This window comes from Lepisma saccharinum, chromosome 20, assembly GCF_977018435.1.
Source record: "Lepisma saccharinum chromosome 20, izLepSacc3.1, whole genome shotgun sequence".
Taxonomy (NCBI): domain Eukaryota; kingdom Metazoa; phylum Arthropoda; class Insecta; order Zygentoma; family Lepismatidae; genus Lepisma; species Lepisma saccharinum.
Genome location: NC_139248.1, coordinates 43,389,332 through 43,417,153, shown reverse-complemented (window position 1 = coordinate 43,417,153; position 27,822 = coordinate 43,389,332). Strand labels below are relative to the sequence as shown.

The following is a 27,822-nucleotide window of genomic DNA, read 5'->3' as shown; positions in this document are numbered from 1 at the left end:
CACTATCCATCACCTTGTCATTTAGCCAAGTCTCGCTGAAAACTAAACAGTCAATTGTAATAGCTCGCTTAAGTGAATGTCACAGTCAGAAAATATGTGTTTTATACTTTGCACATTCTGGAAATACACGGAAATAGCAGTATCGTTTCCTTGGGAGGGTCCCGGGTTGACACGGATATCGCCGCACAAGAGCACGAGGCACAAGAGGTGAAAGTAACGTACAGTGGATGGCTTACCTCGCGGTCGTTGGTCCTCGGGCGTCCGTAGTCCCATCATGGCTGTGGTCAGGCCAGAAGTTCCAGCGACCGGAAAAAGAAATTTCCTATTTTCCACGTCACAAACAATGAGCCACCATTGATCAAAGTTACTTCAGATATCTGATTCACACGTACGTGGTTTTGGAAAACACAAATGACTCCTCCAATAAAATAACACATGGCCGTAGGGAGGAAAAAAAAATCGGGGGGGGGGGGGGTCACTCATAATTGTTCCCATGCGCATCGCAATAAATTTGAATAATAGAAATAATAACAATAAAATTATTAATTAATAATAATAATTACAATTTCATAATAAATAACTAATTGATACAAACGTATTATTATTATTATTATTATTATTATTATTATTATCATTATTGCTGTCCTTACATCCTTGACGAGACTTTTCTACTCTATCCATCAGAAGTGTGAATATGCAGCACAAATGTTTTTATTATTATTTTTACGTTTCATGCAGTATGTACTGAAATGCACAGTTATTATATTTTGTTATTAAGTTTTAGGCACCTCAAGAAAAGGCTTTAAAAGTAAGAGAGAAAATTTAGTCATAAAGTTTATGCTGTTTGACCATTCACATAAAACTTAATTGTTGGAATTTTGAAAACTGTGAAACCAGTTATTCTTTGGATGATATTGTAAAACGTAACCTGGTGCCTGTATTTTAACCTCAATTTTTCGATATAACGCCATTTTTCTTTGGTTATTCTGTTCGAATACTAACTAGCTGGACATTATTTTCGTTATTAACAATAAAACTAACAAACGTTCTGCTATTTTGTAACTTGCAATAAATGATGTGAACTCGGGGCGGGGGGGGGGGGTCTATGGACCAGTTCGATCCCACTTTCCGACGCTCATATTGTTCCTATATTTACCAGACAACATTATATATAACCACTACACACTATACAAGTACGTGCTTTATAGAACCGCATATAGGTTAGTATGTACTATATCGACCGCTGGGTGAAGGATAGTGAATGTAATGTGCTACGACGCTGGATATCATAGGTTTGAACTCTTATAAAGGGGTTTTTAAACCCTTATCAAACAGGGAATTTAAAAGTTGGAACGGGAATTTTGGGACAATCACAAGGGAACTTTCAGACTGATACAGGAACAGCACTGGAAAGAGGACAACAGAAGGGAAAATGAAGGGGTCGCGGGTGGGCTGCGATTCTGAGAATTAAACCCGTTTGGCTCAAATTTAAGAATTCAAAATGTTTGAAAATTCTAGCTCGATCATTTCAGAATTGTCTCCCTGTTGTATTTTTGTGAAACTGCGAATAATTATTTGAAAATGTGTCAAATTTTGGTTTCTAAGCTTCCATTAATCCAATATCCCAGATGTTTCTGGGGGGGGGGGTTGAACCCTAACCCCCCCTCTAAATACGGCCATGAAATAACACCACAATTTGCAGAGCGAAGAAACACGCTCCCAGTACTATCCGCCATCTTGGTTGAGTTATTACTGTTAATAAAGGGTGATCCATAAAGAACGCCGGATTTGATAAGGACGCCATGTTTTTTTTGTTTGGTTGGCAGCATTGTTTGTGCGATTGTTGTTATCAGTTATCATTGAGGTTTTGTGTTGAGAAGCATTTCAGTTGTTCTACCGTTTGTGTGTGTTGTTAACGCCATGGAAAGGTACAGTAAGGAGCAGCGAGTTTTGATTGTCAGAACGCACTACAAGAATGGTGAAAGTTTCGCGGTGACTGTTTGGAAACTCCGTACGATACTTGGTCATCTTCATGCACCGAACGAATCAACTGTTCGTAGGTTGATCAAGAAATTTGAAGAAACTGGATCAACACAAGACATCAAAAGCCCTGGACGCCATCGAAGTCGCCAGAGTCAAGCAAACGTTGCTGCTGTGCGTGATTCTGTTGCTGTGAGTCCTTCAACATCGTATCGCCGTCGTGCTCAAGAACTGTATATGGCGCCAACAACAATGCAAAGAATCTTGACGAAATATCTGTACTTGCACGCATACAAAGTGCAGTTAACGCACGAACTGAAACCTTGTTGACTGTATCCTTGAAAGGGAACGAGACAACGAGGGTTTCGCAAAGCGCATCATTTTCAGCGATGAAGCTCATTTTCATTTAAACGGGTTCACAAACAAGCAGAATTGCCGAATATGGGGATCTGAGAACCCAAGAGTGATTCAGCAAAAGGAAATGCATCATCAGAGAGTTACGGTTTGGTGTTGGATTTGGAGTGAGGGTTTGATCGGGCCTTACTTTTTTGAGGACGAAGAAGGAAATGCTCTGACAGTGAATGAAATTCGTTACCGTGCAATGGTAACTGATTTTCTTTGGCCTCGTTTGGATCAAATGAACATCGAAAATGTATGGTTCCAACAAGACGGCGCGGCGCAACTTGCCACACTTCAGGAGAAAGAATCAATCTGCTGCGTGAGAAGTTCCCGGACAGAATAATCTCTTTGCGAGGAGCCCAAACCTTCCCACCTCGATCTTGTGACTTGACACCTTGTGACTTTTTCTTGTGGGGGTACACCAAGTCACAAGTTTACCAGAACAAACCCCGAAATTTGTTGGAACTTAAGCAAGAAATTCGACGTGTCCTCAACACACTTGATGGGAAAATGTGTGATCGGGTCATGGTGAATTTCATGGACCGAGTGATTGCGTGTAGGGTAGTAGGGGGAAGGTCATATGGCGTATATTGTTTTCCATGTTTAAACCTTAATATCTCCTGTAGAGAATGGTATGTGTTTTGTGCTTTTCTAAAAATAAAACATTCATTTATAGCAACTTCAAATCCGGCGTTCTTTATGGATCACCCTTTATTATATCCTTAGAGAGTGCAGCTACTCGATTCACCAGATGACTGAATATCCAACAATAACTGTTCTTTATTATCATTTTACACATCATATAATTAGTCTACTGAAATGCACACTTATTAATTATTATATTTTTATTAACTTTTACATAACGCATTCATGAGAAAATTTTCCGAGTTACGGTGAAATTTTAGTAATAGAGTTTGTATTGTTCTTCATCTCAACTCTAACTTGGAATTTTGAAAACTGTGGAAACATTTATTATTTGGATTATGTGGTCAGAATATTAATAATAATGGAAAACCCTAGCTAACCTCTTTCCTGTATTTTACACTTAATTTCTTTCGGTCTAACGCGGTTTACTTTGAGAATTTGGTGCGAATACTACCTAACTGAAATTTATTTATGTTATTAGCAATAAAAGTAGCTAGATCGGGGACGAATGTCGCGATTAACTCAAGATTTAGAAAACCGACGTAAATGGTCGAATTGGAAAGAAAAAACACACCTTACTCTATTTCGTGGTTTGTATCAAAACTATTTTTCTGGAATTTTTGGTGATATGAAACCATGTATGTGGCCCACATAAAATAGACAATATTTACTGCTCTGTGGATAGTGTTTGGAAGCATAGGTGCCCACAGCTGGGTTTCATGACGCGCCTGCGTCATGGGAATTTTTTGGGGCGACGAAATTATATACAAATTCTATTTATCTTCACTCAAAAATGGGGAGGATCTTTTCGTTTGATTGACTTGTTACTGATTTTTAGTTATGGTTATTATATACAGTTTCTCTGCCTGCCTGTGAGTGATCCCGGCGATAGAGTTGAAATGGAACATCACTTCTTATGCCTTTAGAATCGGTTTGGAAAGGGGAGAACTTGCTCTTCGCATTAATACAATAATACAATAATACAAGGTTAGTCAAGCAGACTAACTGCTAAGAATAAGGTTCAGTACACTAACAATGGCAGTGAGTCTGAGCAGTTTTGTACGTTTTATGTTAGCAAACATGAAAGTGAGCCTACAGTACCTAAAGTAAACATACGTATATTGATTAAAGATGTCTGTATTATATTGTTCCGCAAATTTTGTCTGACCAAAATAATTTGAGTAAATAATTCCACATAAAGGGGACGGGGCGAATGTCTACCTTCCTTGGGGGGGAAGTGCGTCATAGTCCTTGGGAGGCGGGAGATGGGCACCCCTGTTTTAGTGCAACAGATTTGAAAGCTTCGAGGAGTGAGAAACTCAAGTCATTGCTTAAAACTATTTTTTTTTGTTTTGTTTTACATAACACTCTTTCAGAAAATTAGTCGGAAAATGGCAATTCCATTTCAAATATATTCTTTGCAGTATCACGGATAATTACAATACTTCTTATCACGAGTGTCACATTGAGCTCACTCAACAGTTTTTGCCCTCCTATTTCTATTTTACTTCACTCTCGATTAGATAGAATTAAGGAGGCTTGAACAGAAAAACATTCAGAGAGATCTTTTAAAACAATGTAAATGGTCCACTCCCGGTCCCCGATATGACGTATCTTTCATACCCCGGCACGGGGACGGTCCTTTATTGTCGTACTAGTGCAAGGCAGGGATAAATACCTTGAAATGTTACATTTTTTGGTTTACCTTAGATATGTAGACTCGAATAATAATAACACACTAATAGCATTATACCAGATACTTGAAAAACATCAAATGATAACACTGACGAACGGTAAAAATATGAATATAATGTATCAACAAAAAAAAATATTGGAATCAACAAACGGTTTACATAGCCCCTTCACTCATTCTCTCACTCTCTCTCTCTCTCAATCTCTCTCATGCTCACTTCTGGGGAATTTTTACATGGGAATATACATACAAATCATGGATCTAATCAACATACCATTTCCTTTTTCTTTGAACCTTTACGTGAATTTAGGTCATTAGTCTGCCCGCTCCTGTGCTCTTTTAAATCAAATATGCGCCAGACCTCGGAAAGCAGTTATCTAAAACAATTGGCTCGGCGTAGTTAAACGTTTCGTTCGAATGAACGTGCGAATCAAGTCGTAAGCACGACATTTACCAAGTTTCTCGGACGGGGGTAATACACACAAGCCTCTCTCGTCCATTGAGAATAATTACACCATACATAGTGATGCGAAACTTAATCGGCTCCAGCTGCCGGAATACACGAATCAATCGTCGACGCGAGAAAAAATTACAACAAAAACCACTATGCAATAAAGAATACTACACTCGCACGACCTTGCAATATAAAATACGCTTTCCACAAATTAAAAAGACTAATCGGTCAACTATTGACAAGCTAATTGACGCGACGAGGCGGTCGGTTACACAAAAATGGAGCACACTTTGACAATTTACACGAAAAATTAACGTAATTGAATGGAGCTTCTAACTCTGAATGCAGACAATCAAATTATTACATATGAACATGAAATGAACTTTTATATAACATTACTCGAAAATATCAGTTAGGTTCGGGGTTCCTGAGTCACTTTGCAAATCAGTGAGACTTCGGCTTTTACGGTACGGCGTTGATATAAACAATACATGCTTACATGGACATAGACCATCTGAAGAATACTCTACCGGACTCTGCTACATCGTGTGATCGTTCATCTTTCCTGGCTGCGGGGATTTGCACAAGGTTCCTTTGCGGCGAAAATGTTCTTCGAGGTCGAACGCGGCGAAGGATGGTTCCGACGATATTGGGCATTTTCACTTTCATAGAACGTCGCGTGTCTCTCTTCTCACAAGCGTCGGCTGTACGTTCTCACGCGTCGGTCCGGAATCTCTCTTGTGTCAGGCATCAATCAAACGTCGTCCTGGAATCTCCTCTCTCTCTCTCTCTCTCTCTCTCTCTCTCTCTCTCTCTCTCTCTTCCTTTGGGCTTCTGTCGGCCTTTGATCTGGAATCATCCTTCTCTCTCACTCTCTGGTAACGGGCTTCTGTTGGGCTTTGAACTGGAATCGTCCATCTGGCCGTCGGGCAATGGTTGGCTTCGCGGCGCTGCGTGTCGGTCGTCGGATTTGGCGTCGGCTGGCTTCACCGGATGGTGGTGGTGCATCGTTGCGGACGTCGGGGAGGCGATAGCCTCCTTTCTCTATCTTTTTAGCAGGCCATCTTTATGGTAGTCCACGCTTGGTAAAAAACAAACCACCGCGAAATGCTTCACAGAATAAAGCACACACTGGTAAACTCACTATCGGTAACTCGCTCACGGTACGGAAGAAAAACAAAGTCCACGGAGACAAAACAATATTCACGCGAGAGTGTAGCACGGAGATGCTCTCTCTATAAAATCTGGATAAAACTGTGTTGTGAACTCGAAGTCCTGCAGATTTATATCAGACTCAAAATTGTCCGTTGGACAAACGTTAGGATGGCTTGGGTTGGGTTTCCGAAGAGATGGAAATGACCCCGGCATATTGTCTCGAAACGCGGTCACAAGGCGTGTCTTCGGTTCTTGCTAGCTTGGGCTCCAGCTGATTATCCTGGTCATCCGTGAAAAGTAGTTTGCCCTCCCGAGGCGAATCCTCTGTTGGTCCTGACGAAAATAAATCCATCCTTTCTCCGTGGCGAGTCGCTTTGGTGCAAACATGCCATGTACTTTGCTGTATTGACAGTTCGGCTGTCACTCAGAAAAACCCGTCTCCCAACTCCCGATGTCTGGCTCGGATACCAATTTTGCCACATAATAAACCAAACCTCACACTTTACATTTAAACGTAATATGAATCAATAAACAAAAATGATTAATATCGAACGGTGACTTTTTGACATGTCACTGGATACCGTGACAACAAGAGCAAACATTTACTTGATACATTAGACATAAGTAAACAAGCTTCACTTCTCAAATTAATAAAACATTTTTAGATCAATAATGAACCTAACGTGTTATTTCCCCACAGAATAACTATAGTTATCAACCTATGATTTTATTTTGAAATTTTCTTCCATTCATCCATTTTTTAAAAATTTTTGAAATGGGAGAAATTATGTCTATCTGTGTACAGTTTATCACTTTCTCGTCCTTATAATCAGTAATGAAGAGTTTTCCACTTCAGTCATACATTTTGAGGAAAACCACTTGGACATCAATTTACAAACATCTGTATGGCAAAGAGATTTGTGAGCTTCTTGAGCTCTACCTTTACTCGTGATGTTAAATGTCCCATATAAACACGAAAGAATGATTTTGTATGAAATTTCTGAGGGATCCATCTCAGTTTCCAAATTTACGATATTGATGACTTTTCCATTTTTTCTGCTCCTGAGCTTCAATTAAATAACACACTATCTTTCAACCATTTTATTGGATATTTTTAATTGAAGTTATGTCGTAGCATTCCTGTGAGTTTCGTTTTATAAGGTCAAGCCATGTAGCAACACAAGAGTTTCGAAAAAGAATGAAAAAATACCAAAATGTGGGCACACACTAAGGACATTTGAAACACCCTCGAGATGGATGCATAAATTGCACTTTATTGGTGAAATACACTAAAACGGGGACCATATATATATATATATATATATATATATATATATACCGTATATATATATATATATAACATTCCTTTTTTGTTATGAGACCTAAGCTGAATGTATGATGCACGTAAATTCTTCGCTTATCGCACCAATTATTTTCTTCGACGAATTCTTTGCTTCCTCGTTTGGGCAAGAAATTACAAGGAACTATATGAATTATACTACTTGTTCAACAACTCGTAGGTGTAATGAGTCAGGTCTGATAATGTGTTTGTGTTTGTGTTTGAGTATGTTGTGGGGTGTGTGTTTGTGTGTGTAAATATGCATATATATCTGGAATGGAAAAATTGCAGTATAAATGTTTCGGGGAAAATTATGAATTTTATGAGACCTACCACAAACAGGATTTTCTAGTACTCCTACGCAGGGAGCAAAACAACGTGAAACAAAATCGTAGAGACCCTCGCTGTCTCTACACGTGACTATTAGTACTATTAGTTTCCCTGTCCCATCGGAATTGAACATCGTATCGAAGTTTGGTTTGAATTCGGCGAATTCTTGCCTGAAAATAGAAAATAAAAGATTACAACATTCACCAGCGATAATCATTCCAGAAGAAATTATCCCATACACATTCGAAATGATAAATTTATTCTATCCCATTTACATTTACTGGAACTTTGATACAACTATTTATTTATTTATGCTTTGCACTTCTACAGAGGATTGAACATCCAATTACAGAAGGCGTAGACTGCGTTTAGTTAATACAGTACAAATTACATTGAATACACAATATTCATTCACGCACAACACACATACACACGTAACGTAACATATGACAACATACATTTAGGCAAGACGTAATTCATAAGTATTCCATGCTGTAAATGGTAACATTTATATCTAACAATCTATATTCTATCAGAATTTTGTTTTAAATGGTACTGACTTTATTATTATTTTACATCTGTCAAGTGGAAGTAAAATATCTACACATTGGTTGTTTGCAACAAGTATATTGCAACTGTGACACGTTCTATTTATTGGTGAGTTTTTATATTTCTGAGTTCTTGAAATTTTAGAAGTCAGAATATTTCTATTGCCCAGATTATTTTCTCTTACATTGAATTGTATTTGACCTAGAAAGGAGCTGTTGTCTAAGATACCATTAATTGTTTTATTCAAGTGTACCTGTTCTAATATTTTTCTCCTATTACTAAGACTCTTAAACCCAAATATGTCAAGCAGATTATTATAATTATAATTCACGCTATTTTGTGGGGGGACATATCATAAACACGGCATAATTATTCGCTAAAACCGTAATCAATACAATAGCAAAAGAAATTGACTCTCCAAGTGTAATCTCCAATGTTTTGTAGGTTTAAAGTCCTCCATCTTGAAACATTATGTGAACAATTTCACTCAAATGAAACACCATATCACTCCTTGGACGTATCTAGATACTGTGTGAATTTCACACTAAAATCTCTAACTTCCAACAGTTATCGTGTTCACAATGTTATTCACTTGTCCTTATTTCCATCCCCATTCCTTTCTAAACTAAACACCATATTAGCAAATTATTATTACAAGAAATGATGCCTGGAGTTATGTCGTCAATCTAACGAGATTGTTGTTACTTATTCTGTGAAACTTGAGCCTATAACTATTAACGGCCCGCGAGGCCGAAACACGCCCACTCAATAAAGACGATATTATTATCATTATTATTATTATTATTAATAATAATAATAAAGGCAGAAGTTGAAACTCGTTGTGATTTGGACCTCAATCCTGAACTGTTTTGAATTCGCTTAAATTCCACCATGCGAAGGCAAATACGCTCAAGCACTAGACGCGAAGTAATATCGAAAATGAATAATAGCAACACTAAAATCCTTATTCCTGCCCTAGTTATTGCTCTATGAAAGGATATAGTAGGACAGGAAATAACGTGAAAAGAAACAGGGAAGAAAGAAAAGCGAACGCACAAATAAATGTATATACCGCGTGAGAATAAAATTTCTAGCCGAGTCTCGCCTCGTTCGAGAACTAGAATATGGATTATGTAGACATTGTTATAAAGTAACAATTGCGTTGACATGAAAGTGCTTGTCAAATATATTATATCTTTTGTGTAACGTTCACTAGTCTCGTCCGATTGCAGTTCCATTTTTTTTTTTTTTGTGCAATATCTTGCCAAACCTCTATCTAAAGTAGAGTTATTGTTGCAAATGAACTAAATTCAGATGGGGAATATTTCTAACGTCTTATACATAATGTGCTGATTATTGCCAATTTGCCTTTCTTATTCCTTTGGAATTAATTTATTGTTTAAAATTAGTTTCATATTATTTCGAGTCCCATAACGTTTTTATAGTGCCTACAAATGGCAATTTGAAGGTTAGTACCCATGATTGGGCCAGAGATAAGATGTGACAGATGCAATAAGAAACAAAAGGCTCTACCAAATATTGCCTCTACTTCCCCATTCAATCCTCTCTTGCGTCTTACTTTATGCGCATGCCATTGCTGACCTTTCTCAACCTCCTTTCGAAGCAACGTGAACGTTTGCAACAACATTTCATAGTAAATTCCAGAATGATATTAATTGTTAATTGATTTGCTTATTTTACTCGGCTTTTGTGCTGCCACTGTTTGACTAATTTGCGAAGGTGGGGATGATATGATGAAATTGATGAATGGACACTCGCAAAAAATCTATACCCAGGCAGGGAATCGAACCCGAGACACCTGCGTCGTAGCGTTATGAGCTGACCACTACGCCATGGGGGCCGACAAAATCACAGAATGAATCTGTCCTAGAAGCAGGTATCATTTTTATTCGTTTGCACAATATCACACTGTGTTCCACATTACTTTCATATTTTTATAATCTCTTCATTGAAGAAATAAGCAAAAGGACTACCTAACAACACGTAAAAGATTGTGACTACTCTTATTGTATCAGCTTTGCCATCTTCTGTAACTTGAGCTTCCGCTGTGTTGAAATCTAAATGATAGATAGCAATCTGAAAAATACCTTGAACAAGAGTCTTTCAACCGTACGAGGAGCATTCCTATTCCTTCTGAGTACTTGACTTCTTGCACCGGAAGGCCCTGAACAGTTGCTTTGACCAGTTTCTCAACTTTAGCTTCGTCAGTGCCAAGGTCCACCGGGGGGTAACAGGGGAGGGACATAACCACTCTGCCGGCTTCATCCTTGCGGGTCGTCAGGACTCCGCTCTTGGTGTCGAATTCCAGTTTAGAATTCGAGTTTCCTGCGGAGACAAAATAAAAGAAAGAACTTTGATAAGCAGCGTCACTTTCAGGGATACGAAGTTCTATTCAGAGCAAGGGCGGCATCTGATTTTACGATACTTTCTCCTTCACGTCCTCTTTTTAAAGAAAATAATATGTGATTCGAAGTGAGCTGCGATAAACCTAACCATGACGATGTATCAATACTTTCCCGTTTTATTTTTATTTTTGTGACAAGAATCGATGTAAGACCAAAGTTGGACTGAAAGAGACCTAACAAATAGACTTTTTCAATCTTGTTTGCTCTATTCCGTGTTCTATTATATAGTTTCTTTAACAATGTACGCTACTTTTGGCGACTATTGATCCTGGAGATTTCGGTATCTGCAACTGGGACTACAGTCATGAAGCTTTCTAATTAATTACGCAAATCAGCAATCTCTATTTCAAGCAAAATAATATTAAACCATAAGCAATATTATTTGAGTCCACTCAGGTATAACAAACATTAGGATTCTTCTGTTTCCATAGAAGTGTTCCAAATTGATCTAGCTACTTCAATCATACCACTTTTCTGTGCACGTAGATTTCCAGTGTTGGAAAAAGTAACTGTGCGATTATCGCTTGAATGTAACTGAATTGCTGTAACGCATTTTAAAAGTAATTGCATTCCAGTTTCAATTACTCAAAGAGCTGAGCATTTACTAAATTTTTGTATTACTAACATTTGGAGAATTAGCTATAGAGCACATTGCGATATGAAGTAGGTCCTCCATGAACACATGCGTGATCTCATTGTTCTTGCATCTCATTAAACGTGGTAATTTTTTAAGAATTGGGAACATTTATAAATCCATGTGTACAATGTGTACACCGTACATACACAGACTCACAGACAACTCTTCCCCCCACACCACGTGCCCTTCAAATCTTAAGAAATCAGTAGGTGCTGAGTTTCATTCACACAACCCAATTCTATGTCACTACCCATTTCTTCTTGTTTTATTTAGATAGAACTCTGGTTTTAACCATCAATTACAGTACACAGCACTGCGAAGATCTGTAGATGAAAGTTATATAAGAGCACTCCAAACTTTATTGTTTATCAAATAATTCTACGATTGTTTATATAGACATAAGAAGCAATGTTTTTCATCATATAAAAGATACACTTTTAGATCTAATATCTTGGTTAAAGAAATTAATAATTATCTCCTTGTGCCTTGATCTCCTGAAGTAATTAAGCAATATGAGTGGTTCTTTGCTTCGTAATGAATCAGGGACAATATAAATTCCCCTATATTTATTCATTTTATCTCAAACCTGTTAGTTTCTGATGATCAGTTTGTCAGTTTTATTAACTTTCGTTTAGTGACCAATATTCCCTGCTGATATCCTACATCTATTTATGAGAACAAACCTCTTATACTGACCGATACACTGGTATAGAACAGCAGCAGTAGCGAGGGTTGCATGTCCACACATGAGAATTTCATTGGCTGGCGTAAACCATCACAAACCAAATCTGCCAGCTGATTGGAAATTATCAAGATGCCTGTTTTTTGTGACGAATGCTGTCACTGTTAAGTTCATTTCAGATGCAATTTGTTGTTTCAATTCATCTGAAATATCCTAAAATTAAAAGTGGTTCTCTCATATATTTAATTTCAATAACCCTTAAAGGCATAACTCTAAATATATTAATCAATTTTCATAAAAGTACTAACGTTTTACTATTTTGTGGTAGCCTCTTGTGCTGGTTAGAATTCCATGAGGGGATGTATTTGTTTTGAGTTTCATCATCCATTGCCACCGTCTCGATAAACCTATTGAGAAACGTAAAGTTCATATAAAATATACAATATAGCACATTGTTTGCTAAGTACAGTGTTAACGCGTAGCTATAGGAAAGGTCAGTAGAAATTCAAAGCAGCACCTGACAAGAGTCATTTTAATGTGAATACTACCTAGTGTTACCATAAATACTGTCACAAAGTTTTAAGTAAATTGACACAAAATGCTGAGAGATATTTTAATATCCTAATAACATTACTGAAATGGATGCATGACAAATCAAAATCACAAATCAATATTCATAATGGCCGCCCTTAGCACGCACACATTCCGTAAGTCTTTGTGGCCACGCATCAATTGAATTACGCAACACATCGACTGGAAAATGAGAACTGCCTTCAGAAGAGACCGACCGCTAGGTCCGGACTTGCAGAAGGCCAATCCAAAGTGGAAATGAAGTCTGGAACATTTGCTATGAGGGCACGCTCCATTTCTGTGAAAAAGGGGTCAAAACATCAGCCAAAGTGTACCAGCAGACAGTGCTTGAGAGACTAGTCAAGAATCTCAACAACACTCTCTTCCATAGTCAGAACTGGAGCTTCTAGCAGGATTCAGCCCCAACATATGGGGCCCGAACAACACAGCAGTGGCTGGAGGCAAATGTACCAGACTTAATTTCCACTTCGGATTGGCCTTCTGCAAGTCCGGACCTATACCCTTTGGACTGCATATTGAGGTCCAAGCTTCAGGAGATGGCTTGTAAGAGAGACATCCCAAACTTGAAAGTTTAAAGCGGTCTCTTTTGAAGGCAGTTGCTCATTTTCCAGTCGATGTGTTGCGTAATTCAATTGATGCGTGGCCACAAAGACTTACGGAATGTGTGCGTGCTAAGCGTGACCATTTTGAATATTGATTTGTGATTTTGATTTATCATGCATCCATTTCAGTAATGTTATGAGGATATTAAAATATCTCCCAGCATTTTGTGTCAATTTACTTAAAACCTTGTGACAGTATTTATGGTATGACTAGGTAGTAACTAAATAACTTATAACTTTTCTATCTCATGTCACCTTACACATGTTTCATTTTTAATAAGAAATCTTAGAAAAGAAAAAGAAAATTTATACATAGTTTAGTTACATTCACTACTCCCATCGTCTTCTGTAAAGCTAACATTTCTTCCTAGGTAATTAACATAAGAGTAGATGTGTTAATTTTATTTTAATTCATTATTTATTGACATATTATTTTCTGAACATTGGTAGTTCAATATTATTTTTTGTGCTTCTTTTATGATTGTCATTGAAATTATGAACAGAATACAGATGAACGGAAAACCTTTTTCACTGAACAGAATATTGGAATTTGGAGTGATACGAATACGAAATACATGTCGAGAAATGTTTGAAAATATTGAAAATATATGTACAAATAAATTAAGTATGTGCTAAAAACTAAGATATGTAAACCATGTAAAATAAATTGCATTCGTTTGAGCATCAAATGAAGAAATGTATTCACATACAAATCCACTTCCTGGTCATGGTTAATAAACAGATATAAGTAGAATAACTAAAGAGAATAAAATATACTATTTAATACACGCACGTAGGTTTCAGTTGGCGTCAGCGTATAAACATTCAGGACATCCAAACCAGAACCAAGCAGCAACAATAAACCGGTAACTTTTACAGAATAATAATAGTAACGAGTACTCCGGAATAACATGTAGCTAACTTTTCTATTTTATTTTATCATAACCGCGCTATACTTTTCATTTTAAGAATATCAAGAAAGAGAGAAATAAATTTATAGAAGCATTCCCTATATCGATTGATTTCCCTAATGTTCATATTATTTCCAATATAATTAACAGCAAACAAAATTAGTTACATTAATTAATTATTTTAATATAATTATCTTGAGTGAAATTGTTCTTCTGATATAGTTAACAATCTAATTGTAGCTTAAAAGGGGCTCCCCGATGGCGTTGTGGTAATGTCGTCACCTTGTAATCAAGGGGTCCAGGTGGAGGCACAAGTGGTTTCGATTCCATTTAAACTACAGGACCAGTCCCGAATAGCCTTAATGTGCATAAAATGGACTTAAACAAAAAATTAATGAAAATTGTAGCTTAAAGATTTTTATTGATGTAATTTTGATATTTTCGAAGTCAGAGTACCACCACTACCAGCGCTCAAGTAGCGCTCAGATCATGCTCCACTCACTTCCTGATCACGATCAATTGGGAAGAATATTTTATGGAAGCGAATTTCGTCATTTGTACAACTACGAAAATCCTACAATATATTTGCGATAATTTTGGAAAGCAGAGTACTCAACACTTTCAAGTTACTTGTAAACGATGTAGTTATTTTCTTTATATTACTTTATATGCTTCAAGGATAGTAATAAACAAGAATTATATGGCCTCATGGAATTTTGTGTTTTCTTTCTTCATTAAAGGCTCAATGGTTTTCAGTGTGCTTTGAAAACTTGCAAGTGACATTCGGAAATTCTCGAAAAATTTGCTCGCGTTGTCCACAAGCCGAGGTGGAGGGTATGAAACTCGCCTTCTCTCTTGCGGCTTGCACTAATTGGATGAACCTAAAGTCGCTTCCGTTTTCGTAATTTTTTTTGTCAATTCCTTTCAATTACAATGCCATAACAGCCAAGTCTGTCGTCAAAAATCTTAAACATTGTAGATAGCACAATCGCCAGGCGCTTTGTGCTACCAGAAAAATAGATGTACGCTGTCAACACCAGACTGACGATGATCATACCGGAGCGAAACTCGGGTGCTAGTGTGGGTACCCGATCTCCTGACCATGAGTGGAGCATGAGCGAACTGTGACCCGATGGTTGGATCATATTTAGATCTCAATCAATCCTAAGATATCAATTGGTTATGTATTAGAATGGATAGTTTCGGATTCGTGTAATCCTGATCTTCCCCTCATGTGAGAAACCTGATCCACTTATTCATCTGGGTTTCCTGTCGGTTAAGCATACCTATTTGCTTGAGCGCTTTAAATTTTACTCACCTCTTCAAGTAAGCAAACAGCAGCTGGATTTCCAGCGAACGGAGATTTGGAGAAAGCATCCGCAGTGTATATTGGTAGGGACATAATTGATGGGATCTGGAAAGAAAAGTATGGTTCTTTAAATAATACTAATACACCTTTTACATTTTTCTTGTGCACGTAATATAGGCCTAATTCACAGTAATTTGTACTAATCTTAATATCATTTCCATATTCCTATGTTAAAACCGAGGATGATAATAATAGGAAACAAAAAAGCAATTAATCTTAGGTGCAATTTAATATCTTTTCACTCTGTCCCGGGAATATGGAGCAAGTGAACAAAAACTAGTCTCTGTGCAAGTAGTGTGACTTGAGAGGGTTGGATCAATGAACGCATGAGAGGTGAAGTGGGGAAACGAGGCCGCAGCTACTAGCCGTTTGCAGCAGCACGTTCTGCTTTACTCCGTCCACTCGCTTTCTCCTCTTTCTAACGTTTTGCGCGGACTTGTTCCACAGATACCGGAAATGTAGGTTAAACGTGTGCCAGACCAACCATTACATGACGGAGGCTAGCATCTACCTCAATGATTTCGTTAATGGAGTACAAAATTAATTAAACCTTATTTGGAAAAATATAAATTAATAATCATGAAGAAAGATGCTGGTATCCGTGAACTGTGCTTAGCATATTCTTTGTGTTTGTTCTTTCGTCATTTGAATTCGTCGTCGTCTTGTAATCAAGGGGTTCCGGTTCAATACCCGGTGAAGGCACATAGTGGTTCGCATCCCACTTTAAGTTGTAGGTCCAGTTTCGATTAGCCTTACTGTGCATAAAGTGAACTTAAAACACCCACTCAATCAATCAATCGTCATTTGTATTGTAATATCAGTTGACAATTTATCATAGTGATTGAACTGTAGAAGTAGAAAATAAAATAAAATATCTCAAAATATAATCAGTTCTGTCGTGAGTATGATTACGATTTTCAAGACATTGGATCTTTTTTCTAGCTAAATGTGATGTGATCATTAAACATATAGAAATTCTCGATATGAAATAGCAAATTAAATTAAGGTGCCTCATGAGACCATGTGTATGAAGGAGCATATTCAGCATATTTTCTGTCTTTAAGGTAGGAGAAAGATTCTTTATGTGCTTAACTATTACGGAAGTGGATTTAGTTTCTTCACTGTAACAGAGAGTGAAAAATGAAAAAAAAATAGTAAGTTTTCACTACAAGTAGTACTCAAAATATCTCCGACAAAATTTCGGTCAAAAGTGAAAACTAGCATTTAGTTACTTTATTTGACTGCGTGATTTAGTCATTTTCCCGAGTAACAGTTTCATCCATACTTTTATCTTTCCAGGCTCTCGCGACCGGAATATGTTACCATTAATTTCAAGCAAGCAGTCTTTCTTATGAGTACACTATATATAGAACACCAGTAGTGGTTGCGCGGCGCTTTTGTTTTTTCCGCGATATTAAGGATTGGCGCCCTGTATGCGCAGGCCCGGATTACCCAATAGGCCTCATAGGCCCGGGCCTAGAGCGGCACTTTGGTAGGGGCGGCACGATTGTTTGTTTTAAATTTATAAGGAATACCTAATTCTCGGATTGTCTCTTTTTTCTCCGGACACACAATGGACATTTCCACTTTGACATGAAAAACGTTTTAAATCCATTCATTTTACAGATAATGACACAAACATGAGATGTGCAAAATATCTCGGCGATATTTGTTTCGGTTCTCGAGAAACACGCCTTCGAACACCGCTGAAATTCACCTACTACGTCACGGATTTGAAAACGTCCTCTCCACAGACAGGAGGTCCTCTGACGTCATCACTTAGAAATGCGTGCAGGCGGGGCTTCTGCTCGTCCCCTCAACTTAGCATGAGCAGCGGAAGCGACAGCAAAGTCACTTGTTACTGTGTAAAACAAGTATCTTGTAACTTCCAGTGCAAAAATCTGTGCTTCATTTCTTGGAGATGAATTATGCCCTAGCAGTATACTGTAGTAGTATTTACTATAATGCAGCCACTCGGTAGGGTTTCAAAGCAAACCTTGTAACAGTCAATGGCTGAACACGTGAACAGCCTTGTTCATTGTTCTGACTGGCAAGAACTTAATGTTATAGGAATGCCTTTTCTGGAATTACAATTATTTTCGTCATAATATTTTCTTCACAAATTTTAAGATAATATATTATCTTTTAGAACACACTGGTTTACACGCCAATTTCTGCAATATAAGAGGTGATACGGTATAAAAAGGTAAAAGGTAAAAAAAAGGTAAAGTGCTCCCCTGTGCTTAGCACCACGCCATGAAGGCGTATAGGGGGTGTGGGTACGGTGTGGGTACGGTGAGTTTTTAAATTTCCTGCAGTAAATGACAGTTTTCTTCAGTTAATATATATATTGCAAATTTTTGTATTTAGCCTACTTTTACGTCGCTTTTCCGATCACTTTGCTTAACCGCAACGATGAGAACGCATGGTTAATTTATTATGTATCATCTCTAACATCACATTTCTTCCCACTTTTGGCTAATCGCTACAATGAAGATCAATAACTACAAGCAGTATTGATTGATTGATTTAGTTTATTTTACTTCGTGTTTTGTGCCTCTTGGCTAATTTGCGAAGATGGGGATGAGTGATGAAATGATGAAATTGATGAATGGACATTCACAAACAACCAAGCCCGACCGGGATTCGAACCCGGGACCCTTGGCGAACTACTAGCAGTATTCGAAGTCGGGGTGCAGGAGTACACCCCCCACCCCAACACACACACACTACCACCAACTGCACAATCTAAGTATCACCCAACCTGCCATGATAAGAGGCGAACTTTTTCTTCTGTCCCATCTCATTTCGAAAACATTCACTTGTCCCGTCTCCTTATATGAGACGAGACGGAACATGCCTCGTCTCGTGAGCAACACTAACATTAACAATAGAAGCATCCCCCTAGCTGTCCCCAAAGTCTCGAGCAAACATCCTCCCATGTAACAATTTCCAGTTCAATGAAATGACACTCACAAGGAAACAGTCATGCCCAGGTCGAGAGTCAAACCTGGAACATGCGACTTCCTCAGATAAATCATGAATTTTGTGTATAATAATTACAACGCAAGTTCATTCCTGGTAATTGTGAATCTGCAGTTTGGTTTGCATATATAAGCAGGATAATATTTAGTTTTCGAGGGCTGTACCGTCGAAACGAGGAGTCAAAAAAAATATATTAAGAAAGGTTTTTTTTTGTATTTATAATGATAAGCCTTTGCATACGTTGTTAATTCTATATTTTTCTAGAATTGAGACGAGAACGAGAATTTCCCTCCCAAACCGAGACGGATGTTTATAAATTGAGACGAGACTGTCAATGAGACATTTACAAATAAAAACGAGACAGACATTTACAACTCTCAACGAGAACGAGACCAAGGCTGCCATGTCTCGTCTCGATAGGATCCTTAGTGGTGAAGTTGTGAACCAACCAATTAATGCGTTCGGGGTAACGAGATGAGGCGGTTTTTTTCGCAGTACAAAATTCAAAATAATTATATTGTACCATTTCAGTATGGGATATTGTTATACACATGGGCGTATATATAGTTCACGGGGGGGGGGGGAAGGGATGGATCAACTTTTGGTATGATTAGGGTTGCTTTATTTCGTAAGTGAAAATCCAGGACACTGCTGGCCGGAAGCTAGTTGGGGAGCATGGGGGGAGGGGATGTTGGACCCGACAAAGTTGTGTGTTTGTAGTCACGAAGTATTGATACTTTTCTGTTCATCTTGTGTCACTACGTTTTTAAGAACCAAATTCCTTTAATATGATTCGAGGGGGAAAAAATAACTGATTTGACAGTCTCAATGCAGCTTCTTATCACAGAAATTCCGAAACTATCAGGAAATTGCAGATATTGGTCTGCAGTCCCATCTGGTGTGTGGAATTACGAAATTTCCTCCCCATCCGTATCCCGTCCTATGCGTCTCTAATTTAAGAGAATGAAATAAGTCCGAAGGAATTTTTTATGAACAAGCGGATAGAACAAGGAAACTGGTAATTTTAGTGAACCAAAAAAAGAGGGGGGTTGGACCCGTTGAATCCTACTTAAATAAGTCCATGGTTATACTCATTATTTCCTTGTAATAATTATACATAAACTAAGTATAGATATGTACTGTGCAACTAATGTAATCTTCTCAGTGTATTTTCTCTTATCTGCACAAAAATATTTTATCATAATTTGCGCAACAGAAATGGAACACAAACTGAAATTGCTTTATGGAAAAGAAAGTTAAATAGGCTTTATAAATAAAGTGAAGAATGTGAAAATTCCTATTTTGCACTACATAGGTTACGGTAAATATCGATAAATATAAGTTTAAAAAATAGTTTTGAGTGTCTGGTCAGCAACCAATTTTATAAGCAATATTTTTCGCATGGCCTGAGAACACACATGCAGCTGAACCCTTTCATTTATCTTGCACGTGAGCAGCACGGATATTTCATAGAAGAATGATCATTACAGAGCATAGCTTTCCTTTCTCCTATCGCTCCTTCTTCCATTATTTAAATCGGTACAGATTTGTAAAACTGCTGCACGTGTTCGCTCACCGTGGGCTACCCATCACGAACTGGACGCTCGAAGCAGACGACAAACGAGCTCTCCCTAAGGAGTGACGTAGTAACATGGCGGCGGCGTGTTTTCAGCGCAACGCTAGCCTCGCAACTTTGGAAGTCTCGTTTCTGCCTTAAACTGGACGCAGAAAAACGCGAAAACTTGCAGGGGTCATTTTTCCAGGGTGTAGTTTTTAAAAATGTTGAAAAAAAAATTGAGTGGAAATGTCCATTGGAATGACTTAATGTAGTTGTATTATAAATATAACTTAACGACGAATATTTCTTAAGGGAGATAGGCTAGCAGGGGCTCGGAACTAGTTTACTAATTTGTTGTTTTAATTACCGACGTTGTTGCTTCGAATCTACAGTATTGTGCTGAGCAGGGTCGGCAATTGCGGCAAGAACATGGAGCCTGCCGCTTGCTTTTGAAATACAACACCTGCTTGGCTGCGTTCCAGGAACGCCGTTCTTGTTACTGCCGGCATTGGTCGCATATCAGAAACATGTGATTCGCGTTGAATAGTTGAGAATTAAACTGTCGGTGCAAGCATTATTAATGGGGTTTAGCATTGTACTATTCTACTGTTAGTTGCTCGAGAATATTATTCAAGAAGTAGATGGTGTGTTGCGTCTCGCGTGTGTCAGTGCCCGACGTACGTTTGTTGGGGTAAGTTTTAATTGTCATTACGCTCATTAAGAGTGATCAAATAGTAAGACTCAGTGGGTCACAATACAAAAAGAGAAATGCGGAGAAACGTTGAAAAGCAGTAAGCATTTTTGAAGAAGGTTCCGAAAATCAGTTCTTTTTTTATACAGAAATGTAATCAGGGAAAAAGTGAGGAAAGTGCCGTTGATGAGCCCAGTGTGTGTTCTGTCAATTCTACAGATGTTCCTCATGCATCCAATGAATCTCAGGCATCGGCATCAGTCATCAGTGGCGGATCACCTAATGGTTCTTCAAGCTGTCCATTGCGTCAAACAGAACTTGGAAATGGGTTTCAGTAAATCTAAGAGGACATACGCTGATAAAGATAGGCACCTTCTTCCCACACAGCACACAAATGTCCAAAAGAAATCCACTGGATATTTTTTGGATATTTGTGTCGGAAGTTCTGGATATCCAATAGATATCCGGGAATGTCCAAAAGACATCCACTGGATATCTGCTGGATATCCATTTTTCCGCACACGTGATATTCAAAGATATCTTTTGGATATTTGTGTCGGAAGTTCTGAATATCCAATACATATCCAGGAATGTCCAAAAGACATCCACTGGATATCTGCTCGATATCAACTTGTCCGCATACGTGATATCCCGGAGATATCCATAAATGGATATGTTTTGGACATTTGTACACCTGCGCATTCCAGTTCCTCAAAGATCTCTTCGTCTGTTAAGTCAGGTTCTACACCTCTGATGACAACTGATAGTAGTGGGGATTTATGTGGTGGTGGTGTTTGTTTTTGAGTGGAAACATTCAGTGTTAGGATATTTGCTTTGGATCCATAAATTTCAAAAGAGCCTTTGTTTCTAATTAGTTTTGCAAAGTCAGGATCTGGAGATTTCAATATTATGCCATTACGAGTGAACAGGATTTGTGAAATTTGTGCCCTTGGCACATATTTAGATGTTTGTTAGAACACGTGTTCTGCTGTATTGTATTTGGTGTCGTAGTTGAAAAGAAGAAGATTGTAAAGCACTGGTTTCTGTGTGTTTATGTCGGTTTCTTTCTGTCTGTAGTCTGTTCGCTCTGGAAGTTTCTGTTTTTTGTTGTTGGCAAGTGGTCACCTAGACCGATCGCGGGAATCCATGGAAGAGCTTCGAGAATTTGGGTTTTCAAGCTGGTTCCGGCCTCTGGCTCTGACATATCTAGTGACAGTACCCCCAACCTGTTGGGAGAGCCCTTTATGCATCGTTTCACTAACACTAATTTGCAATAATAGATATCCCTCTCCCGATCTTATCAAGATTTTGCAGACGTTCAAGATTTTGCAGACGTTCAACCTCGACTCAGAGACAAAGAAAGCGTCTGACTTCATGCCCTCTCTTCGCTGACAAAGTTCTTGAACTTCCTTTCGCGTTAGAAACGAGACCGAGACTATACTACTGTCAGTCTAATCTTATGATTCCGCAATTAGAGTAAAACATGAACAAACAATACTTACGGTTGCAGATTTTCGTCCGGACGCAAAACGAGGCTCTTCAATATGAAAGTTGATTTGACCTTCAGCGCTGATAAAAAACACAGTGTTGCCAAGTTGCATGCTACATTAGTGAGAGTTTTCGTTTTTCTTTTTCACTGACAAGTTATCTAAGATATAAAACATGCAGTAGCTACTAAAACACCACCGTTGTGGCAGAGGGACAAAGCTTTTGCTGTAATACGCAGGGCATGAGAGCATACCTGCAAGATAGGCACCAGGGATGGGCATAAGTTGAATGATTTAATTGACTTTACTTCGCGTTTCTGCCACTTTTAGCTAATTGCGAAGATAGGTATGAATGGTGATAATATGAAATAGATGAAGGGACAATTACAAACACTTATGAACAGCACACAAGTCCCATAGAGGAATATACTGGCGACGGCTCCAGACCTCAGAGGCTCGTTAGTCTGCAAATGCAGTCCAGGGTATACTACGTGGGTTGATATTTAACTGTCTTGAGAAAGGGTCAGCTTTTACACCACGGATAGGCATAGGTCGCCACCAGCTGCCCAACCCCCCCCCCCCCAAAATCGAATATTAAATACCTACAGTTTATGAAAAAGTTAATGCTTCAACAAATACGTAAGTACAGTAAGTCTTCAATCTACCTATATTTTTTAATGAACATTTTAGATACTAGAAATGTTCATAAATTATCAGGGGTGTCAACTGAGGTAGTTCCTGAATATAGATTGCGTCCATGGAACTTCCGTTGTGGAAGAGGGAGCATTTCTTGTGAATATTTCTTTCAATCTGTTTAGAAATGACCCAGATACCCTAGCAGGTGGCACCGATATCATCGTTAGGAACAGCTTTCTTGCCTCTCACGTAACCTCGGTCATGGAAAGTGACCTTGAATTTTGAAATTTGCTCCCTTGAAAACTCTCAGGGTGAGAGAAAGCAAGAAGCCCTGGGTTACTCCTCAAATTATTAAATTAATATCACAGGAGAACCGCTTGTCCAAGAAAGCGGTGGACCCTTCCGGCGACTATACGTGGGAGCAATACAGATCTTTTAGGAACCATTGCACAACAATTATTAGGCAGGCAAAAGTATATTAGTATAGAGACATGGTGAACCAGACCACTAGCAATAACAGCTGCAAATGGAAGGTTATCAATGAGATCACGGGTAGAGAATCAAAAACAACACATAATCACTTACTAGTCGACAATGTCCGCCTAACAAGCCCGCCCGATGTAGCTCATTATCTGAATATTCATTTTTCTAATATCTGAAAATCATCGACGCACGTTAATGACAACAATTCAGGCGTAAATATACTGAGAGAATACCCCAATCCAACTAATGTCAATCAAATTGAATAATTCATATTAAAATCTGCCATTGTCGATGAAGTTTTCGCAATTCGTAATAAGTTAAACGTAAAAAAGGCTGGAGGTTCGGATGGCATTCCTTCTGGTGGTGTTGATCCCACTTATAGCGGAGCCCCTTGCCGACATAATAAACACGTCCTTCAAACGTGGCCAGTTTCCGACGAGCTGGAAGCACTCCATAATAACGCCAATACACAAATCTGGATCTCCTACCTTAGAGTCTAACTATAGGCCTATTTCTCTAACCACTACTTTGAGCAGAGTTTTAGAAATGGTAATAGACTACCTTCCTGGAAACAAATAATCTTATGTCTGATCGGCAATTTGGATTCAGAAAGGATGTGTCCTCGGCATTATTGTTACTTAGTTTACTTAATGAATGGCGCGAGACACTGGACCGATAAAACAGTCCTGGTTGGATTGATTAACCCTGGACGCATGCAAACCATTTGATACTGTTGACCACAAGTTGCTAATACAAAAATTAAAGGATAGATTTGGTTTCCATAGCAAAACAATTCTCTGGATGGGTAGTTTTCTCGAGAATAGAAAAATCTCAACGAAAGTAGGATGTTCACTTTCCACCGAGCAGTCAGTGTCTGAAGGCATTTCACAAGGCTCTATACTTGGCCCAAAATTATTCAACCTATTTATTGACGATATCACACTAATAAATTCAGATTTATCGATTTACTCTGTACGCAGACGACTGCCTTCTCGTCCATGTTGGAGAAACGTATACCAGGATGTAAAGGAGAACATGGAAAACTCATTCCCCAAAGTATTAAATTGGTATATCAACAACCTGAAGCTTAACGTTGCAAAGACGAAGGCCATGCATGGTGCTTCACACCGGTAAGAGAACCCGGCTAACACAATAGACAGAGTACCTTTGAGCAATTATTTAAAGTATCTCGGAATCATTACCGACCCCCAGCTAAATTTTAACCTGCAAATAAATAACTATAACCGTAAAATGTATCACCATATTTACATATTTCGAAAAATTCGTAAATATCTCAATAGAAATCTTAGTAGACATTTCTACCTCTCCCGTATTCGAGTATGGTGCTAGTTTTATTTTTGGCGGCAACTTAACTTATCTGAAGAAACTTGAAACTATCCAATACAATTGCTTAAGAACCATTCACATGCACCCTCAACAAAATAATTCTCAATAATTGCGCAAGTTTTACAACATATCCACAGTCACTTCGAGAATACATTACATCTGCCTGAATAAGGTATTCCATAGTATTCATAACAAATCATCTCCATTGCATACTAGGCCTAAGCTTCGCTCTGAGTTCAGCACTCGAATCAACAGATCGTCTTTACATAGAAACCTAGTAATCCTCAAACCTAACAAAATCAGATTTGGCCAGAACTCCTTCTCGTACCTAGCAGCGGTAACCTGGAATTCACTCCCGACGAAGGTCAAACTCAGTACCAGCAAAGCGCAGTTCTGTCTTTTTCTACGTTCACATGCCGATAAATTCTAACTCACAGCAATATTATTTTCAGTGCTTCCCCCTCCCCAATATGATTAAATTTTCATCCCTATCCTTTTCAAATAGTAATTCCATACACGCTCATATCCAAACCCACACACCCATACACCTTCTTTTCTTTTAAATAACTCTCAAACTTTCCTTATTTCATTGCTACTATGTAACACTCTAAATGCTCATGCAAATTCATATAATTTTCCTTAGATGTAGCATTTGTATATATATATATATATATATATATATATATATATACATGTATTACAATATAGGCCATCAAGTCATTATTTGTATTAATATTGTTCTAAATTAAATGTTGTATGGCTTAATTGACACCCTATTGAGATAAATAATAATAATAATAATAATAATGAGCAAACAATTGGATGAAAATAATTGAACTACGTCCTAATTTCAGCAACACTGCTACGTTACTAGTAACTAGCATACCAGATAGAGAAACTATACCCGTGAATATGAATCGTTTTTCTTTTTAAGGGGGGGGGGGCGGGGGACGATATCGAGCTTTTGCAAATTAATATAAAATATTAGATTGTCACAGAAATTCTGATGGGGATTAAATATCATATTTCTAGGAGTAGAAATTTCTAGTTCTTGCATATTAATATTAACTGTTAGGTTGTCGCAGGTTATCATGACATCGAGTATTAAATTTGGGAGAGACAATATTTAGCTCTAGTATGTCAATATTAATAGATTTGTCAAAGTATTAAATTTAAATTAGGGATAATTTTGAACTATTGTAATCAATGCTAAGTGTTAGTTTTCCACAAGGATTCTAGTGTGAGGATAGAGCAAGCAGTATTTAGCAATATGTCATAAAATTGTCATTGTTCACTATTTTAGTGTTATTTTTTCATGAATAATAAGCAGTATCACGCGGATTTTACAGTTGAGGGTCTCTAAAGGGGAGGGTGCGTGTTTATAACTATCCACCTTCTCTCTTAATAAAACATTAGGTAGTACATGGAAACGTATAAACTTTAATTACAATTGAAACACTAAATTAGATGTCGAAAGGTCACCTTTTTTCACGGGCACTCTACAAAATCCAATGATGCCACCGAGTAGTCACTATGAGAAGTGGATATTGTGCGACACATAAATAATGCTGAGTAAATTGTACACCAATACATTGTTTTATGCTATACGAGGTTCAAGAGTCCATACAAATGTCAACGAAGGAGTTGTGTCTCGTGCCTTGTCAGCCGCGCACAATCGTTAATACTGAAGGAACTAGTTAGGGAACGCGACAACAGATGGCAGCGTGAAGAAAAGATGGAAAGAATGATTAAAACAAATGAGAAATAAGTGAATATTGATACTAAAATGTATATAAAGTATAAGAAACATAAATGTAAATAGAAATTACGATAGTTAAGGATATACTCATATGTTAAACGTACAGCAAAGTTAAGAAGTTGAGATGTTAGTTCAAAACTGTGTCTTATTTCGGTCTTTCGATCGAATTTGTTTTTGATTACCTCTGGCAAGGAGTATATCGTAAGAAAAAATACAAATAAGATTTATCTAGAGGAAAGAAGAAGAAGCCTTTCCTTTTCCCAGAGAAGAAAGCAGAAGAAAGCCAGGATCATAGAAGAAGAAAGAAGAAGAAGCCAAATTTCTTCTATCCAAGAAGAATATAATTTATGTACACACACACACATATATATTACTTCGAACATATAATCTCTGTAAACTATGAAGATTTTCAGAATATAGACTCGCATTTCCTCATATCCTTTGGCTATTTCTGCTTTCTGATTGGCATTCTTAAAGTAAGAATCCATTACCATGAAGATATATGTAGCCGTGGTATACTAATTATAAATAGTGCGCCCAAGGGGCGTAGCACAAGTGGCTCTCACAACGTGGGGCATACTCCAAAGGCACTTACCAGCTGACTAAAAAATAATGAAACTAGTTTTGAAAAATGAAGTTTGTGTCTGCTTGTTAGAAGCAATGAGTGCCAGAGAGCGCAAATCTTTAGGGAAACATTGATCTGTTGATGACTCTCATTGGAAGTTCTCATCTGGCAGCATCTTCCTAGAGATAGACTTTGTTTCGTAGCGGCATCGTACACAGTTGTACTTCTAATGAACACAAAGAAACTCAACTTTCCAAAACTAGATAAATTACATTTTAGTCATGAAAAACGTTTTAAATACATTCATTTTACAGATAATGGCACAAACATGAGATGTACAAATTATCTCGGCGATATTTCTTTTGGTTCTCGAGAAACACGCCTTCAAACACCGCTGAAATTCACCTCCTACGTCACGGAATAAAAACGTCCTCTCCACAGACACGAGGTCCTCTGACGTCATCACTTACAAATGCGTGCAGGCAGGGCTTCTGCTCGTCCAGTCAACTTAGCATGAGCCGCGGAAGCGACAACAAAGTCACTTGTTAC

The 27,822-nt window shown here is 38.0% G+C and overlaps 1 protein-coding gene and 1 long non-coding RNA gene across 2 annotated transcripts in view; both read right to left on the bottom strand.

Annotated features, from left to right (window-relative positions):
• Positions 1 to 27,822, bottom strand: part of LOC146003254 (phenazine biosynthesis-like domain-containing protein 2) — an 88,065-nt gene that overhangs the window by 9,112 nt on the left and 51,131 nt on the right. The gene's annotated exons all lie outside the window — the stretch shown is intronic.
• On the bottom strand, positions 10,754 to 22,547 carry LOC146003256 (uncharacterized). Its single transcript, XR_014443814.1, has 4 exons — positions 22,499 to 22,547; positions 15,712 to 15,807; positions 12,598 to 12,696; positions 10,754 to 10,890 (listed from the first exon to the last, which is right to left on the bottom strand). It is a non-coding gene; the product is annotated as an uncharacterized LOC146003256 (long non-coding RNA).